The sequence below is a fragment of the Mus caroli genome, chromosome 18, assembly GCF_900094665.2.
Source record: "Mus caroli chromosome 18, CAROLI_EIJ_v1.1, whole genome shotgun sequence".
Lineage (NCBI taxonomy): Eukaryota > Metazoa > Chordata > Mammalia > Rodentia > Muridae > Mus > Mus caroli.
Genome location: NC_034587.1, coordinates 66141218 through 66161762, shown reverse-complemented (window position 1 = coordinate 66161762; position 20545 = coordinate 66141218). Strand labels below are relative to the sequence as shown.

At 43.6% G+C, this 20545-nt stretch overlaps 1 protein-coding gene across 14 annotated transcripts in view; it reads right to left on the bottom strand.

Moving 5' to 3' along the window:
• Tcf4 (transcription factor 4) overlaps nt 1-20545 on the bottom strand; it is a 344060-nt gene that overhangs the window by 228562 nt on the left and 94953 nt on the right. The window lies entirely within an intron of this gene.

Below are 20545 nucleotides of genomic sequence, written 5' to 3'. Positions count from 1 at the left end.
AGCATTGCTGCCAGAACACGACTGGATACTGTCTGTTCTCCAGCCAAGTTTATTACAGCAGACAGCAAAATGAGGGGACTCGGTAGTGTGCTCCCGACAGCACAATGTGCAGATATTTGGGCTTTTGTAAAGGCTGTGGAAACACCTTCTGTTTCTAAAAAAAAAAAAAAAAAAAAAAAACCCAACAACCAAGCAAAACAAAAGTCCCTGGATTCTCCATACAGCCTAGACCACCATCATCACTGCCATCAGCATCACGGGCATCCTCATCACTTAGAATTTGATATAGTGCATTTGACCGTATTCACCCTTTCCAACTGTTTACAGATCTGCCCCTCCCCTCTACCCACCCAAATTTGTGTCCTATTCCCTTGTTAATCATTCAAGATTAATTTTTGCTGCCCAAATATTCTTTGATGTATGACCTTCTACTACAGGGTAAATTATCATCTTGGCATCTGCCGTGTGGAAATTAAAATTGCTATGGGATTATAAGGCAATATTTTATTCTGATAAATAATACCTGAAGAGATGCTAGTCTATGGCCAGAAAAGGTGGGGCTCACAAAACTCTCTTCCTACCCAGTTCTCATGCCGGCTAGGGTAAGGAGTGGTCCAACAGGGATATTGTGGACTACACTCCTGAGGAGAGCCTGGCAGAACCAGAAGTTATCCATTCCAACTGCTGAACACATCATGGTGTTCTAAGGAGCGTACTATATTTGGGGATGGCCTTGAGATTTTTGATAAAAGGCTCATCCCCGGGGTGTGTGTGTGTGTGTGTGTGTGTGTGTGTGTGTGTGTGTCCTGGTTGATGACAGAGAGCCATCACAAGTATCCCCTGACAGGATCGGAGGAGGGTGTGAAGCTCTGTTTCAGGAGACATAATCCCATGGATTGACTCTCCTCTCATCTCCCTGACACTGTTTATTCTCATAATGGTCTAGTGACATTCCTTTTATCACTGCTGCTAGTGTATTATCAGCAGAAACGATCACAGTATAATTAATTGGCTTATTTTTGGGTACAGAGGAGCACATGGTGTTATAGGATATCTTAAGATATGGGAGAGCAACAGCAACTTACTGCTAATAAATTTGAATCTTCAGCCTCCCTCTATCTCTCTGTGGCCCTAGCATCCTGGCCCTACTCTCTTTCCCTCTTGCTGTCTCTCTCCCCCCTCCTCCCTCTTCCCCTGTCTCTTAACCATAATTCCTCAATTCCTCTTGGTTGTTACTCAAGGAAACAAGAAACTGCAGGTAGATGTCCCTGGTGGACAGTTAGACTCAGTGCACAGCGAGCTGGGGGCACAGAAAAAAAGCTCAGGAGACTACAGGGAGCCTGAAGACAAGGTACGAAACGTTCACAAAACCTGCTGTTTAACCAGCCAACACATTGCCCTGCCCTGCACACACTGAGCTGTAGTTCAGAGAGAAGCCACTTCCAACCTCAGAGAGTTCCATGAGAGAGTTTGGAATCATGCATGGTTCTCTTAATTCCTAAATAAAACACACATATTTTTTGGAGGGAAATGCAAAAGGAAGCCTCCTCATTCACTGCAGATTGCTGAACATTTAGTCAGTACAACCTGACTTAAACAAAAAACAAAAAACAGCCAACTTGGATCAATGGGAGACCCTGTCCTTAAATTTGCCCCAAAGACAAGAGAAAAATAGATTTGATTTTCTCTGTCTGCTATAGACTCCATATGATCTGGACCTGTCTATCTTTCAATTATGGGGTGGGGGAAGAATTTTGGACACATAAGATGGGTAAAGGCCAAGTGGACCATACAACTCTGCCGAAGAATCTCCGCTGGGAGCAATTTCGCCACCAAAGAACACTGGCAAGTTCCATAGGCCTTTCTGGTTATCACAGGTTGGTCTAGAGGTCAGGGACATTTTTAAGCTTCCTACAAAGGCACAGACTAGCCCACTACAATCACAAATTAATGTTCTGGCCGCCACCGCCCACGTATAAACTGTACTAAGGTACAGTCACCCCAGGCCAGGGAAGAAAGAAAACAGTTGGAGAAAAAGATGTGGAACTTGGCTTATAACTTAGAAGTCTTTCCTCAATATGGCATGTCTGTGGGTTTGAAACCAGACTTGAGCTGTCCTGGTTCAGCAGACCTTTAAGCATATCTTCTGTCCACCAAATGAAGGGGGTGTTAGGGGGGTGGTCAACCCGGCAGACTGCTAATTAGCAAGCAGATAAAACACATCAAAACTTGAGTATTCCCAACTGGGCAATTTCAAAAGCGAGCAAGCCACTAATTAAAAAATGCTGGAAGTTGAGCTTTTTCAAAACAGGTTAAATACTGGCCGGGTTCCTCCACAGAGAGCTCCCCACCCAATCAGCTCAGACTGCTCTTTTTCCCATTCTTCTGCATTTCCATCCTTCTCATTTCCAGACCTCACACTGCCTGCCTTCCGTTCAGTTTCCGCTCTTTTACTGCTCTCTTTTGAACCGGATCTTCCCTCCCTTGGCTGATCAGACCTAGAGGATGCGGACAAAGCACCAACTCTCCCAAACTCAATACACAGGGCCACCCAATAAATCCTAACTATATTTTATCTTCGGAAAGAAGACTCTATATAAATGGGTATTTACTCATCTACAGCAAAAAGAAAGTTGGCTGTGGCGATTCACAATTCAGGTAAACATGAGACTTCTGGCCATCTGTTTACATCTTCTCTGCCCTGAGCTTCATCAGACCTGCTAGTTGCATGAACGTTTCCTCAATACCTAGGCCAGAGCATCTCATCTCCAAGTCCACCCACCTCCATCTGAATCGTTTGGCATGCTCGCTTCGAAGCCAGCTTCTTAGGCTGCATCACAAGCACTGCTGAGCCTGGAGCTTACCAGTGATGCAAAGGCAACCGTGTTTATCACAAGGTCCCCAGGTTGTTTTCATGCACATCACAGAGTATGAAAACCACAAGACTATGCTACTAGAAACAGACAAGAAACCCCGCCCACGCCGCTGGGCACCGCCTGCTTCGTGGGGTAGTGAGTGCCGTGGTGGTTAAGAGCATATGCTGTTCTAACGGAGGGCTCCCAGAACCCACATCAGAAAGCTCACAATTGCCTGTCACGTCAATCCCAGAGTAGCTGACATCCCCCTGACCTCCTCACACACTCAAGCATGCGTGCGCACATGCACGTGCATACACACACACACACACACACACACACACACACTTTTTAAAAGCACAAATGAATAGTCCACTACAAAGAAAAAAGAAAAAGCTCAGACTCCACATCAGTTCATGCTCCTGTCTCAACTGCATCCCAGTGGTAGTACTTGCGAAAATCACTTTGTGTGAACCATGCACATGGTCTATGCATGCCCACCGCTCATCCCCTGCCAGACACTGTAGAGCCTCTGATGTCTGATGTCCCCATGACTTTTTCCTATTACTCTTTCCTATTACAGCAAAGGGGTGCCCAAACTTTGGACTGTGTAACACAGCAGTTACTGACATCTATGAAGTCCATGCTTAAGACTTACAAAACAAAACAAAAGGGGTTACATTTATCTATCTATCTACCTATCTATCTATCTATCTATCTACTTGCTAACTTACTTACTTCTTACTTACTATATAGCCCTAACTGTCTTAGAATTCACTACATAGACTAGGCTACCATCAGATCATAGAGTCCCACTTGCTTCTGCCTCCCCAGTGCTGGGATTAAAGCCAGGAGCTACCACCCCCTGCTAAAACCTCAATGCTTTAAAATAAGTCTATAATTTTGTGCAAACTTTACAGCTCTCTCTGGCCACATGTGCCCTGAAGACCATAGGATGGAAATCGCTTAACTAGTCCTTCCCTCACAGAAAGTCAAAGCCTACAGGTGTGAGCAGCCTTGCATTGGACCTTCCCATGCCTAATAGCATGCCAGTTTCTGTATGAGAAAAGAGAAGCTTAGGCTGGCAAGGTACTGAACGGTTAGGAAACAGAAGCACTGAGACAAAGACACTGGGATCAAGATACAGTGAGTTCACCCAGCAAACGCCACAGTGGCACGAATTTCCCAATCCGACACCACCTAGAATGCTCCCTCTAGTGCCTCAGAGGAAGTACATGCATTTAACACACATTATCTACCCACTGCTGTGTGCACAAAACATTAGAGAATGATATTCGATATTAAGTAAATTAAATAAACATTTGGATGAATAAAGCCAATGTGTAGTAATTTTTATGGTAGGCCACATATTTGCTGGAGGTACACAGAAATGCTAGAAGCTATTATATTGGCAAAGATAAAAAAGATATTTTACTGTAATTGTCAAAATGAGAGATAAAATTTGTTTGAAAGAAACAAAATTAACAGTTTTTATTTGATGGAAAATTCAAGTCTTCACAACAGAGTTCAGAATCCAATGGACCAACTCACTTTACTTATAAAAAACCATGAGTTCCTGGGGCTAGCTTGATATTACAGTTCATTAAACAGACGTTTCTTCTACTAGTAACCCAGTGGATATATGCACACTCCATTCCAGGTTGTGATGAGTATATACAGCACATACCGTATAGCAAAGAAACCTGTGTAACTACCTTTAATCCTTGTATGGTGCATAGCGGAGGGTGGGATCATTAGCTCCTTAATAAATCAAACAAGCAGGAAGTGATGAAGGAGTCATATTTTTCTATAGAAAGTGTTTCCATCTTGATGAGGAGACAAAATAACTCACAAGGAAGGACCAAGGCAACACAATAAAAAAAAAAGGAAAACCCCTTGGCATGAGGATGGCTGAAGAGTCAGGTCCTGCCACATATCCCTGTGGTACAAATGACCAGCCACCACTTCACTGTGGGCATGAAGGGACCACAATGCCATGGGCAGAAGGAATGATACGAAAACACCAGTAAAGGGAAGAAATCACACCTTCAAAGATTAAAATGAGCTCAAGTGCCCAAGTTTGCTTGCTTGTTTGTTTGCTTGCTTGCTTGTTTTTTCTGTTATTAATCTGAAGTAGGACAGGCTTCACAGATATATGCCAATGGGTCTGAAAATCAACAAGACATTGAGGAACTAACTCTCAGCTCACTTGGTTAGTTCTGTGGACTTACTCTAGGATGGCTGACCCTTCACTGGCAAATTCCAAAAGTTAATCTGGGCAGAACTTGGCCACCAGCTGCCCGCTGGGAGGTGGGAGTCACTGACAGAATTCTGACCTGTTGTGTGGTTTTCCACTCACTCTGTTCTTCGACACCTGATGACGTAGAGCTCATCTGTGGACAGCTAGGCTGAAAGCATCAAGGAATCTAGACAAGGCTTGAAACACCCTGCTGCGAGTTGAGGAGCAGCCGGAGATCAGAACAAAGGCTCCGCTCTGCCCATGAGCACAGTCCAAATAAGTCACTGGCCTCTTTGAACTTATTTTTGTGAACCATAAAATAAGCAAGTTTGATTTCCATTCCTGGAAATAGGGCAGGCTAGTATATTTGGATAACTCACCCACATAAGACTAAAAATGATGGATCACAAGTTTTTTTTTCTTTTACATCTTCTTTAAAATACTAATGAGCTGACAAGATATGAAACTTCCATCAAGCCAAAAATCAAAGGAAAGCTGGAATCCAGGACACAGGAGACGTTTCTACCCTGAAAACAAGGGCCAATTTAGAAAATTTTGTTTTGTTTTGTTTTGTTTTGTTTTGTTTTGTTTTGTTTTGTTTTGTTAAAAAGGGTTTCTCTATGTAGTCCTGGCTACCTTGGAACTTGTCCTGTAGACCAGGCTGACCTTGAACTCACAGATTGGTTTGCCTCTACCTCCTGAGTGCTGGTGATAAAGGCATGGGCCACCGGAGCCTGGACACTTTAGAAAATTTAATGGCCTCTTGAAACAAAGAGATGAGAAGAGATCTACCCACAGGGAGATATCCGGAAGGTAGTATTTGCAAGCTTAAGGAGAGACCTTTCTGGTAAATGGTTGATTTACAATTGTTAAACATTAAGGGAAGTGTTAGTGTCTCCCCTGCTCATGGCTTCCAGAACTGAAGTTCTGCAAACCACTTGAGAACTGGGACTTCAGGATATCAGAGTCTCTTTTATGACTCCTGGCTTTTTGCTACACAGACCTGAGAGACTCCTGGCAGTATTACCGGGTGACCCGAGAACCATGAGATGGGGGGGGGGGCACAAATGCCACTTTCTTCTTGATGCTCTAAGGTTTGATCATAGGAAAGAGTTCAAACAGCATTAGGTTTGCTCCATGGCTCCAGTTGGCTTTAAAATATTTCCTTTATGTCTGATAACAGAGGCATCTTTCTACATATGCTATATAAATGGAGTGGTGTTAAAAGTTGTGCTGGGCAACCATAGATCCATGTAAAGGAGACAGACCCAATATTATGAAGGTAGATTCTAAACAAGGATGAGAACTAAATGGATGTGTTGGTTAGATGTAGAGCTGGGAATGAGTTCTTTCCATACTTGGAGCCTAGAACATGTTCAATACCCAAGAGCCCAGAGCACCCTGAAATCACAGAAAAGATGACGCTGTGCATCACCCAAATAAATGCCTGCTCTTAGGGAGATGTACTGATCCCCTACTAAAAACATCCACATAGTCAGAAAGCGTGCAGAGGCTAAGGATGGTAAATTCCTCTGAGAGAGATTATCTTTCAGAGAGAGGTTAGCATCTATACTGTCTTGAGACCTCTCTGCAACAACAGGCACTGTTAAATACCCTCCACAGGACATCTGTGGCTCCCACTAATTCCCTAGTCCAGGAAGAACCCTTGGCTGAGCCCTCCACACAAACTGAGATGGCATATGCTCTCTGTCAGTGCCAGATGAATTTAGAGTTCAAAATATTTCATCAGCAAGGAGCGTGTTAAGGACGTGCACATTTTCATTAGCACCCAGCACAATAAGAGCTCTAAGAGGAGCGATTGGAAGTCACATTTGATGACTAGTGCCGACATGGGAAGAGTTGAGGAGTTTCTAATACTGACAGACCATGTCTGTACAACCACGGCTACTGCTGTTCTGGATTAGAAGCAAGGCGGGGTGCAAGGATCTGAGCAAGGATGAGCGCTGAGGAGTCGCTTCTTCAGCACTTACCAAAGCCGAGTAAGGAAAGGACAAGATGGTGGCACTTGCCACGCACCCTCTAAGAGGCAATCAGTACAGAGAAAGGGGACCGTGTTCAGATCACCACTATCAGCTCCGGTGTCCTCAGAGCTGTCTATATCAGATCTGAAATCGAAAGGGAGGGTGTGTGTGTGTGTGTGTGTGTGTGTGTGTAAATGTACAGGTGGGGGGGAGTGAAAGTAAATTGCAGATACTAGCAAAAACACAGAATAGAAAATAACTTTTTTTGGACTAGAAACAATGCAATGCTTTTAGCCTTTATTAATCTCAGTTACAATGCCTTTTAACCAGTGTTAAAAAAAACAATAAAAAGTTATTTTATAAAAAAATAAATAAATGGCAATGTTATTTTTCCCTAAGTTTATAACGAGCTCCTTCACCAAAGTTAGTATTGAATCATCTCAGGCTTATAGAATGGAGTAAGTTTCACTATATATGAATATGCATGTGTGTGTCTGTGTGTGTGTAAGTGTATGTGTGTGTGGGGATATGTACATATATAGTATACACATATGAATCAGGGAAAGAATTTTCACAAATTCAGGTGACAATAAAATGACAAAAGAATCACAAAACTATCATGGTGAAAACGTGTCAGTGGTGTGACTGGGTCTAAACTCTGCAATCTTGTTTAAGATGCAAGGTAGACAGTTAACCTGTGGAAGCATGACAAAAGTCACCCGCAAGTTTTACTGGGAAGTGATCCCTATAATTTGGAGTTCCCTAATAAAATAAGTTGGAGAATACTCTAGTTCTCCTAATTTGTCGGAGATGCGGAGAGACAAGTTGCCAGGATGGGTCCAGGTAGCTTTTGAAATGCCTGGGATAATGGAGACTGTCCCTCAATGGAGTCTTGCTCCCCTGAGCAAGAGGTCAGAGACCACAGAGGCCATGACTGAAGTTATATATAATAATAAATCATAGGCCTGAAAAACCAAGTGTCCCCGAACATCACAGTAGGAGACTAACACCATCACACCAGGTGACAGTTGAGAGCCAGAGGTCACTGTGGTACCTGAAGCCTGAGGGCTGAGGCTACCCGACAATTTCATTATCGCACAGGGAAAAGCCTCCAAGGATCCGAACTAAAGGATCTCTTGTGGGCAAGTTCCTGGAGCAGCGTGAGAAGCACAAGGCAACACTGCAGAGAATAAAATTGTAAAGGGAGCAACAAATTCACAAATGAGCTTCGTTTCTTAGCAGAACACATCATAATTCCATGGCCTTGAACATATACCTTGCATGTGCGTTTTTAAAGTCATACGGGAAATACGAATACGCTACAAAACCAAGGGATGCACACAGATACGGGAGATGCTTCCTTGCTCAACCACTGATGCTTTGTGTTCCAGGAGGAGAGGAAGGAGAACAAGGTTGAAGGGCAACACAGTTCTGCCTTCCTTGTTTTGCCCGTTTGCCTAAGTTCCCTGGAGTGCCATTTGTGAGTCTGAGAAGAGGGCTCCTTTAATTGAAATGATCGTAAGGCTGTAATTGCTCTGTATAACCGCGGTGGTCACCGACTTCTCCCAAAAGACATTTTTATTCTGTTTCTTACTTTTTTCCTTCTAGTTCCCTTTTGGCAAAACAGTGGTGATGATGATGATAATGATGATGATGATGATGGAGAGAAGAAGGAGAAGAGGAAGAACAAGGAAGAGGAGGAGGCCTCCCATTTCTTGTACGCTCATCTCTTCTCATTTCCTATTCTAGATACTTCTCTGGTATTGGTAAAGCCAACATTTCTCAGCATTCAGAAATCCAGCTTTCTAATAGTTACATATGTACCAAATAATCACACACACACACACACACTCACACACACATACACACACACACACTCACACATACACACACATACACACACACACACACTCACACACACACACACACACACTCACACACACACACACTCACACATACACACACACACAAACACACACTCACACACACACCCCACCAGCTCTCCCTTCATCCTCTCAAAATCTCTATCCTTCCACCTATATCCCCTGCCACAGCCTATGATCTTCCAAATGCAGGTGACCAATCCTGCATGTCTACAAGGGGTCGTGTCTCAGTTTTAGGCCAGATTTCTCTGTATTTAGGCTCAAATGTGCAAACCACACTATATTACTCTGCAAAACATCAATGAGGAAGCTTAATTAAGTAACACTGACAGATAAATCCATTTCTTGCAGAGTAATCAAATCAAAGCAGGTTGACATAACGCAGGGACTTAATACAGTTATTCCCTTGTAATTGGAAAAAGGCCCTTTACTCCTCATTAAAGCAATCTTCTGTGTATCGGCAAAATAAGAAGGCTTGGAGCTTTAATACTGCTCTATAAAAGTCTCAAGGGGCAGAACCCTTCGGCAAACAAGGCAGATTATGTAACTCCTTGATCAAGACGGAACACACAGTTCCTACCGTTTGCAACTACTCTTTATGGCTGTTAGGATTAAAAAGGGGTAAACAGGCCTCAACCCCATGCACACTGGGAAGCTGTATAAACTGTTGACACTTTTATAAATCTACCTCCATGCCTATTTGAAATCTCTCAAAAACAAATCTGAAACACTTGACTAATGGGAGGCTGCAGTGCAGAGGTGCAGGCCGTGCCTCTCTTCACCTCGCTCCATGGCCTCGGTGGTAGGTGCTACCTAAACACGATCTGATTCTTATCCATACATAACTTTGTTCATCAGAATTAGGAAAACATAGAAAATGAATACATGGAGCACCTGTGGGTTATCCAGATACTTACCTGGTCAAATGTATGCTGCCCTGACTAGGTCAAAATCCAGAAAGAGTTTAACACCATGGTATCTTGTTCAGATCCCCCAAATTACACAATTTTCAGGCATTTATTTGAATTTCGAAGATCCTGCTGTTTGTCTATTAGCCATTATCCAATTGCAAGATGGTTTTAGTGAAGTAACCTATGTTATAAACACTATTTGGTGGTTCCTACACTGTTAGTTGACCATGGAACTACCCTGATGATCATCAATAAAAATTACAGCTACCCTGGTCAGCTGGTATTGATGAAGACAAGTTCAAAGACTGAAGACTAAGAGGAAATATCTTTTAAAACCCTCCCAATGTTATCCAAAGTTCCTAATTTGAAAGGGTTTTAACTACATTGCAGTCTAAGTTATAGAATATGTGAATAATTTGCAAGCAGAAATGTAGTAAATATTATTAACTTCTTCAGACCCTTTATGTGCATATCCTTAGGACAGATTCGTGCAGTGATAATTTTATCCAAACTCATAATTCACTTTCCAAATTGGTACTACCCTTCCCTCTGGGGAAGACTATGTTAAAGATCATGCAATGAATTCAAACTCTGGGTCTCTTTTATCTATTTTGATTGGAAGTACCTCCTTGGTGCTTCTCTAAATGATATGGAACTTCAGAATAAGTCAACCTCGGATAATGTTCCCTCATGATTATATGAAGGTAGATACAGTACTAGTGTCCCAGGAAGGAGTCCAGGAAATCACAGTGGCCAGCGGCTGGCTTTCTAGCTGTTAAACAATGCCTGTCACCTAGCCAAGGTACGTTGCAGACTATACTTTGTAATTAGTTTTCCCAGGCTGCGTTCACTAGCAAATGATGAAGAAATCCTTTAAGATCATTATAACCAATTGTTAGTAATACACTCATTGAAAACGTGACAAGTGAAGATACAGTAGGTAACACCTGAAAATCCCCCCAGTCCATATCCCCACCCTTATTCTAAAATGGCTTCCAAGTGAGGTCTAACAGATCTCTGATCTGAGGTCCAATAGAAACAATCAAAGAAATCTTAACTCTATGTGATTTAATTAGAAGATTTCTTCAGTAATTTACTTATGTGGCAGTGATAGACCCCAGTCAGGGATAGTCTTCTTGTAGCCTAGGTCAGGAAGAGGAGTACAGGGAAAAGAATACAGTAAACATATCTGCTCTATAAACTGGGAGAGAATTCTGCCAACAGGGAGATAAGATTGAGCAAACCACTTGGGAACCAAGCCAATAGAGACGAGCACACTCAAGCCTCCACTATCACCCTCTGGGCCTTTGCTCCAGGTCACACCCTTTCTAAGACCTGCCACAAAGGCTATCCACTGGATAGACAAGCACAGTCAGGTGCGACATAGAGGAGAACCTAGTAGAGCTGTCATAGGCTGGCAAAAATAAAAGAAATATCTAAAGTTTTAGTGGTGGATGGGGTAAACTGACACTTTAAATGAATATTTTCTTATATTTTTTTTTATTTGTAAGCCTAGCCTCTAATGGCTGAGCCAACAACCCTTTGATCTACAGCAGTGACCTGCCTACATGATTTTCTGCTGAAACGGTGGCACAAAAGTGGTGAGAGCAAGAGATCATTATCTGGTTGGAACGAAGGCTCACTCCATGAAATGAAGTGATAACTGCTTGGGTAACCAAGAACCGAAGAGTAGATAGGCCATGGATCTAGGGCAAAACCAAATACTATTATTCTGTTAAAGCAGTAAGATGGCTTCTATGAACATTCTGCTAGACCCATAAATTAGTGCTCTGCTCAGCCATTGTCAGAGAAGCTTCATCCTGCATTAGACAGGAACTAATGCAGAGACCCACAGCTGGACAATGTGCAGGGAAGAAGAGACCAGGGATCACTACAGGAGATGACTTTATCCAATTCCTCCCCTAGGAAAACTCTGCAGAAGGGGAGGTAGAAAGAGGATAGGAGCCTGTCAGGGGATGGAAGGCACCAAGGCCTTCCAGACACAGCAGCACTGATGCACACGTGAACCTGGAGACTGTGGCAGCATGCACGGGGGCCTGCAGAGGCTCAAGCCAGCTGAGGTCCTAGGACTGGGAGAGTAGTGGACACAACTCAGAACCTATCTCCAACTCTAACCACTCACCAAAGAAAACTGAATTCTATGCCATGGGGTCTCACTGGTTATACAAACAACGTTTAAAGGCGGCCATGCTGGAGACTGTTTCTTTTTGCCTAATAATGCTTTATTTGAGCATTTGTTTTTTACCTTACTGGTCTTTCTTTTATGTATTATCTTTTCTGATTTTGTTTTTAGCGTGTGTGTGTATGTATGTGTGTGTGTGCACAAATGAAGTCAATGTGCACAGGACAAACACAATCAAATACTCGAATGCTCTTGATATGAATGAACATGTCTTAGACAAATCAGTGCTCTTGCTTTTCATCAGCTTGGTCAGAGACATCTGACACAGGCACTTCACTCTGTACCTCAATGATATAATCACACATTCGCCGTATGCTCTGGTTATGTCTAAAACAATTTTTATATTCAGTTCAATTAAGGTGATGCATCTGGAATCACTTAAGGTATGAAATTGGGATCAAGAGCAGTTTCAGACTCAAATACAAGCGGACTACAATCATTTTCACACTGCCAAGACGGCCCCCAGATCGTGTCGGCAATGAGCGCTCCTCGTCTCTGCCCTGCCCTGTGCACACAGCATCGGTTGTGAACCATGGGATGGGGGTGACATCAATTTGTGGCTGCCCAGGACTGTGATACAGAAATGACCCTGGTGTCCCTCAAATGCATTATGTTCCCCATGTTTGCACTTGCAGGGCCTTAAAAACACAGGAACACAAGCTTGATCACCTGCTCCAGCTCAGGGGGTTCCACGGTTATATCCGTAACAAGCTGGAACACTAACTGGGGTTCTTAGGTCCAGCCCTCTAACGCTCATAGGATCAGGGAGTAGATATTTCATTCCCAGAAGTCCGCAGTGAGGCAGCATCCTGTCTTGGCCCATCTGGTCACCAGCAACACACTGGTGAAAAACGAGGTTAGGTGCCCCGTTGTCTGTGTCACAAAGCCAGAACTCTTCTCAGGAATGGTAGAAATGCCGCTGGTTTGAAAGGAGATGGATGAGGGGGACCTAAGGAATGACGCTAACCAGGCATCTTGAGGGAGCACGAGAAGCAGAGAAGTGGCCAGGGAAGCCAGAGCTATTGGTGGAGAATAATAATTTATCTGATGAGATTAGCGAAAGGTTGACTAGAAAGGAAGCCTGCCCACCACGGCGTAGACTGAGATGCAACTCGGAGATGCTGTGGTGGGGGAGCCTGTGCCTGCCAAAGTCGCTCTGTAAGGCAGGCTAGCTGTGAGTGATACAGTGGGAAAATAGCCACTAAGCCAGATTTTATTTGATTTGTACTGATGATTTTTATTAGAATACATGGATCATTGCTTCAACCTTTCCGTGTAAAACCAAATCAAATTCAGAAACTCACACATCAGCCACCTAACCTTCTGCCGCTCCTTCTGCCTGACGAACGTACAGCAGCCGCATCTCGTCTGATCTGTCCTCGATAAATCCTTCAGCTACTCAAAACTGTTGGGCCAAATTTCGGGAGGCAAGTGGCCCACAAAAGCAACTGCGAAATCTGCAGCTACAAATAAGAAAACGGAAAGACGACAAACACCCCCACAAGCTTCATGAATACGGGAGGGGGGGAATCAAAACAATACACAGCCAAGGCCTAACAAGGGAAAGAGGATTCTCTGCACTGGGTCAAATGTCCTGTCACTTGTTTCTAAAAGGCCTCACTTCCACTCGCTTGTCAACCCTGCCCAGTCTGAGGCACTGCGCAGGACTCTGCAAAGGACGACTCTCAAATAAAAGGAAGCCCACCAGCATGTGGAGTGAGTGTAGACTTCAACAATCAGTTTCACAAATAAAAAATGTTATGACACTTAAAGAGAAAATTGCAAACACTCAGTGCTCCACAAGCAGAAAATTCTCTGTATTATTCATAAGAACCGAATCTTTAAAAGGAGTCAAGTCCTACGGCATGAACTGAGACCTTCGGTCACCCCCTCCCCGCTCCTACACATTTCCGTTATATATGGAAGGCCCCTTGGGCTTTTTCCATTCTTCCTCGGAAATACCATGGTTTCCTTATAAACCTATATCCACCAATGACTGCTAGACTGTCCATTTTAAATACATATCACCTTCAAGGTGTCCTGCTATAATGCACCGTACTGGCCCCTCCTGCGAGAACTGAGAACCAACCTTCCCAAGCAGACATACAGCCACATGCTACATGGTAGCATCTCAAGACTAAAATGCCTCGGAGAACCAACTGCTCTCCCAACTTTTAAGCCCCTGTTGTAGCCTTGAACACTTTAGACTAGGCTTTAGCCACTTGGCTACTAGGAAAGCTATAACCCAGTCAGATCATGTGACTATGGCTTGGCCAATAAAATAAGAGTATAAGTAATATTTGTCTTTTCCTGGCTTGCCCTCTAACCTTCCCCCGCCACCTCCTATGAACTTTGATCAGCCTAATACCTACTGAATCCCCTAGACCCTGATGGGAGGCAGGGCAGAGGGGATTTGGGGGGGGGGGGGTGAAGCTAGACCTCCAGAGTTCTAGGCAGCAAAGCAGATTCTCACTGCTCTCTGACAGCAGAGGGAAAACAGCCCTCGGTAGGGCTGAGCTGCAGAAGCTGGGAGTTGGTTGTTCCAGCCATTCATATGCCCTGCCGAATGCATCCTCCAAACAGACTTCTCTGAATTCTGGCTCGATGACTCTATCCGTGTAAGCAAAGCAAACACGCGCAGTTAGAGCTGGCACCGTGAAGCAGGGGAAACTGGTCTTTGAACTATCCTCCTTTCCACTCAGACTTGTTTTCCCTCAGCACTTCCTCCCTCTGAGCACCAAATGTTCTCAGGCTGCTCAGTCTGTCTCAAGAAAATAAACAGAATGCATTTAGTATCGCCTTTCCACCATTACCTTCCGAGCACCACCCACGAGAGTGTGCTGAGCTGCCTGCTTTGCGGACAACTTGGGGACATTTTTGATATCTCGTACTGTATGGATTCTCATCCAACAAAATGGGAGTCACTGCCTCTGCTCTCTGGATTGTCATGAAAAGTATTGGGAAAGTGTTTGCCAGAAAACCTGGAACATAGTAGGATTAAAACTGTATAGACATAACTCCCTATTTTATTATAATTGTCGTCTTTACTTCTTCAACCCAAAGGAAACAAAAGATTAATATTGAATGGGTCTTTAATCTCCGAAATATGTAATTTGAATTGGGATAAAATGAAAAGGCAATATTTGATTACCAAAAATAAAAGTTTGTGGCAGTATATAAAATTTCATAGGATAAAACTACTTTTATTATTTTGGAATGGACACAGTAGTGGGTGATGCCCTGAGTTATGCCCTCAGCCCCTGTAGTTGATTCTTGTAAGTTACTGTTACTCAGGATGTAATGATGGTAAGAGTCAAGGGTCGGATAGAAAGGTTGACACTTAAGGAAATGGACTGAACTGCCTCAGTATGTCTCAGAAGCACGGATAAGGAAGAACACGTTCCTCATCTCTCAGCTGACTCAGTTGGAGATTCTACAGCAAGCACGGCAGAGACATCACGAAATTCAAACAAGCCCTAACACAATAATGGGAATGTTATCAGTAAACAGTTTTGCTTTTGCTTAAAAATAAAAACATTTTAAAACACAATAAAAAATAAATTCCTAAACATCTCTGGCATCGGTATGCTGTCACAGGAGCAGGAAGAATCCTAAGGTAGGGAGCCACCTTGCACAGGGCTCACCGTCCCCACGATGTGTCCAATGATCAACACATTCGTTATTCAAAACCAACAATGGCGGCAAATTTACAGCACGGAAATTGGCAAACATTGCTCAGATTTTTTTTTCCCCTTGAAGAGGAGGTCGTCCAAAGCTGGCCACCATCTCAACGAAAGCTTTCACTGACAATCCTTTTGCAAAGTCCTTTCTGTAGGTTGATTGCGCCCTACAGATTAAAGTGTAGGCATCACATGATAGGTAAGAGGCAAGGGACCCTGTTGCCTGTGCTGTTGACTGGGAAAACTGGATGGCTTACATTTGTTTTTTACTTTCCTCAGAACAAGAAATAGAAATCACTATGGACACAGAACGCTGTCACTTAAAATGTCTAAATTCAGATATTCTCCTCTTATTTATTTTTTTTTATCTTTTCACTGTGCCTTTATTTTTACCCTCTTTATCTGTCTCTTCTCTATGTGTCATTCCTACCCTTACTGCTAGTCATCCAAGTCCCAAGTTTATATCTCCTTCAAAAACTATCATTCTCTACATCGCAAGAAATACACTTGTGTGCAGAGTCTGAGATTCGCTCCCCGGGATCCTGAAGTCAATGGCTGCTCAAGTCCCTGATCCTCTCTCTGGGACTGACCCGCACACTCAATACCTGATGAATCCGTACTAGGAGATGCAGGGGCATACACTGGATTCAGAGGAGGCTCTGATGTCAGTTCAACTGTGACAGGTGGGAACAACTGATATGAGGCTTGATCCCCTGCCTAGGGGTTGGGGAGCCAGGGCACTGCAATAGCTTTCAGGTGTAGCCTGAGCTCCGGCCGACATATAGCCACTAAGCAGTCTCCATCAGGCAGTGAGTTCTCCTCATGCTGGGAGTATGGCATGACTCCTTTGCTATGTGAGCAAAACTGGGCTATCTCATCAGACCCAGAACCTTGTAAAGGCAAAAATAAAATAATATTTAAAAAATGCACATTTACCAAAGCGATCATTCTGCACAAAGGCAGTGGGAAGAAACACAGTGAATACCTAGGGAGCACAGGGTGTAACTTGGTCACAACAGTAGACATCAGGGCAGGGACCGAGGAAGATACAGCCTTGTATCTGTCATGGTATGTACTGCTGAGATATTTACCACATGTTCTGGAGACTCTGAACAGACAGCAGAGTATAAACCCATGAGATGCATATGTGCATTCTGGAAATGGTTTCTGTGAGAACGATGGATTATTTGGGGGGTGAGGTCTTAAAGAAAAAAAGAGACAAGAAGCCACTGCTGTATCTGGTCCTGAAAAACGGCAGGTTTTACTTGGACTATAGAGGAGACAGATTCACAGCTAATTTAATGAGAAAACTAAGGGGGAAAGGGTTACTATGGTTTGTTCCAAAGTTTTCATCTGACAGCATTAGTAAAAATCTGGGGGGGGGGGGGGGGACTAAGAAAAGCACGTTTAGACATTTGTGTTCCAAGTGTCCATTTGTTATCTAAGTATAAAATCCAGCAAAGTAGTTAAATAAGTGAGCCTGCTTCTGAGAATAGGGAACATAGATTATTTCGAAGTCTAATTTAAAGTTCGATGGGGCTGGAGAGGTGGCTCAGGAGTTAGGAGCAGTTGTTACTCTTGCAGGCAAGCAGGGTTTGGTTTCTAGCACCAACATGGTATCTCACCACCATATGTAACTCTAATTCCAGGGGATTCAGTGCCTTCTTCTCAGCTCTGTGGGTACCCAGCATGCATGTGGCAAACATACGTACATGTAGGCCAAACACTTATTTCCATACAACAGATGGATCTACAAGAAAATGAACGTTCGTCATCACAGGGCATGGAGTCGCCTCTACCTGCACAATGGCAGAGACCAGCCGGCTTCTAAGTCTGGCAGCCGCCCTGGAGTTGCTCTGTCTACAAGGGTGAATGATCGTCTATGTCTTCCGTCTCCTCCATATCATCTTCACCTTGGAGATTTCTCTCAGAATCACAGAATTTCTGGATCGTCTCCTTCAATGACATCTAGTGACAAAGTATAATCTATAAAATGTTCTCGTCTTTTGATTTGCTATTATCATAAAATGAATCCCTAAAGCCAGGGATTTTTTTTCCAGCCCTGTATAACTGGAAGCAAGCGCTGGAGTGAGGCAGTGAGATGGACCTGGCAGGTTGAGTGCAGTCTCGCTGTCCCTTTGGGAGAAAGTAAAGCACACGAGCTCTGCAGACAGAACACACCGAAAAAGAAGATTCTATGCCAGTGTGGATCCCAACTCAAGGAGGACTCTGGTGTTGGGGGGTTGATTTATGCTTATAAGGGAATTAGCAAGTCTGCTGCAGGTCCCTGCCAACAATTGGTTTTTTGATGGGTCAATCAAAAAACCAGCAGCCAACGACTGGGCAGGGTGAAAAAGGCGGAACTTTTAGGATTCCTGTGCAAGAAATGGTGGAGAAGAAGGGAGTCCACTATAAGAGGGGTAGGACAGACTACAAGCTGTGAAGGAGCAGGAGAGTGAGAAGGCTGAAATGTAGGTACAAAGGGAAAGTTGCCCCATAGGAGGGCTGCTCAGAAGGAAACTGGGCAGCAAAGTTAAAAATATAGATTTAGAAAGTGCTAACTCAGCAATACCGGAGGGGAGTGTGTGCTAGTCTTGGGGGGGGGCGTTGCCCAGTCATTGAACAAGTTAAGGCTTTTTAAATATAAAGGTTGCATGTACGTGTCTTTCATTCGTGAATCCAGTGCTCTCGGGCGGGTGCAGAGCCGTGCACTTGCTGGGAGCATAGAACTGACTTTTTAAAAGATTTACCGATACACCCAGGCATGCCAATTCAGAGGGCACAGTGTATCACCAAAGAGGTCTTTGTGCTTGGACATAAAAACCCTGCCTGTTCACCCCTTCATATTCAATATACAAGATCTTTCCATGTGTCAGAAGAACAGTATCCTTAGCTGTGGACCATCGTGAACTTCGCACAATCCACACGGACCATTCAGATTCCCCTGGGCAAGGCTAAAGTACCTCTTGTTTGAACTTCAGCATGTGTTTCCTTAGATATGATACCTTCCCAACAGTGCACACCACTCCACATCCCTGTAATCTCAAGCTCAGATTTTAGAAAGGCAACAGTCATGTGATATTTTATGTCTTATCTCTTAAACTTTCCTTTGGCTGTAGAGGGAGATATCTCCCCTTCCATAAACACTAGTGGTCTTACATACATATAATATATTATTGCTGGCCTTGGGACAGAGGACCAAAACAACTATCTCTCCTCACTGTTGAAACCATCTATAATCAGTGGACAGAGACGCAGAGAGTGACGTGGTCGTTCTGTATCGGTTTCTTGAGTAGCAGCTACAACAAAGAGTTTTTCAAATCCTTTTCACAGTAACTTCCCATTGATTAGCAACACCACCCATTCATATTTAAAGTTCTGCTTCAGTTATAATCATCAGAGCTGCCACTGGAACAACAAGTAGCCTACAGTGGCTTACTGCTTTGGTTTTTTTTTTTTTCAAAGCACTCTGGGACACAGTTTTTCATCTCTCTTTAGAAATTTTATGCATCAGAGATTTGGGGCTCGGTCTAGACCCTCAAGGCAAGGTACTGGGAAATCTGGGAAGAGAACCCTATCACTCCTTCTTTCAACTTCTTTCCAAACTGGCTTGTACCCCATCTTCAGAAGCTGGGAGAGGAAAGTGACATCTTCAGATGTGAGCATCCCAAATCCAGACGAAGGGTGCTCTCTGTAGCAAATGCTAGTTCACTTTTGGCAATCCAATAATGGAGAATTCAGATGTCCTAATTACTGGGGTTTTCCTTGGGGTTAAATATGCTCCCCCCAAGAAAACACTAGGGGTTTTTTTTCAGTTAATATTAGCTCTGAAAAGCATTTTTTAAATTCATTCATATGTATGTGTATTTTCTTCCACACAGAACCTGAAATTATTTTTAAAGTGAACAGGTCTCATGAGAGACTATGGCATGCACCAGTGCACAAGCTAGACCTAAAAAAAAATCCTCAATGGAAAAAATATATATATATAAACAAACATATTAACAAACAGCCCAGCCATGGGGAAGGCGCAGTTTTGTCAGTAAGGGTCAAGTCACACAGACTATTGATCTGCCCAAGTTTTAAAACTCTCAACTTTCTCTTCATTCTGAATGCTCATCAGTGGGGCCCACGTTTTCATGTAGTCGAAGCACCTCTTATATTGTTCCTTTCCCAAAAACCTCAGTAGCAGAGATCTTTGTGCATTGTAGCAGAGAAAATATCAGATGTAGATTATGACTACACAATCCGGTTATATTAAATAAGAACGCCCGCTCACTGAACGTGCATGCCGCTATAACATCCGTCTGGCTCGTCCAGTCTCTTCTTTCTTCTTATCAGACCTGTAGTGACTTTGACTTGTAGTGATTGGCCTGGTGTTTCCTTCTATATTAACATCCTGCAGCTCTTGGTGGGTCAGCAACAGGGAATCTCAATTTCAGTTCCATAGCCCACCTCAAACTCACTTCCTCTGGTGCTCTCCACCGGGCCGAGGACTGAGTTCCTCAGTCCTACACGCCTGGCCACACTAGGACCCTAAGAGAGGCCCCCTACTCCAAGGGAAGAGATGATTTCTAATCCTCTCCAAATATTTTCCTGTTTAAATATGAGGCACAAAACTAAGTAAACGTTTCCTTCCTGGAATGATACCACACAGAGGGAGGAGCCTAGAGACCTGGGAGTGGGGTACCTATGCATTTCTTACACAGAGGCTAAACTGTGTCAGGATTTTATTTGCTGAAAGCATCTTAACATAAGCTAGAGTTCCCCCTTTCTGCCATCTAGAACCAGG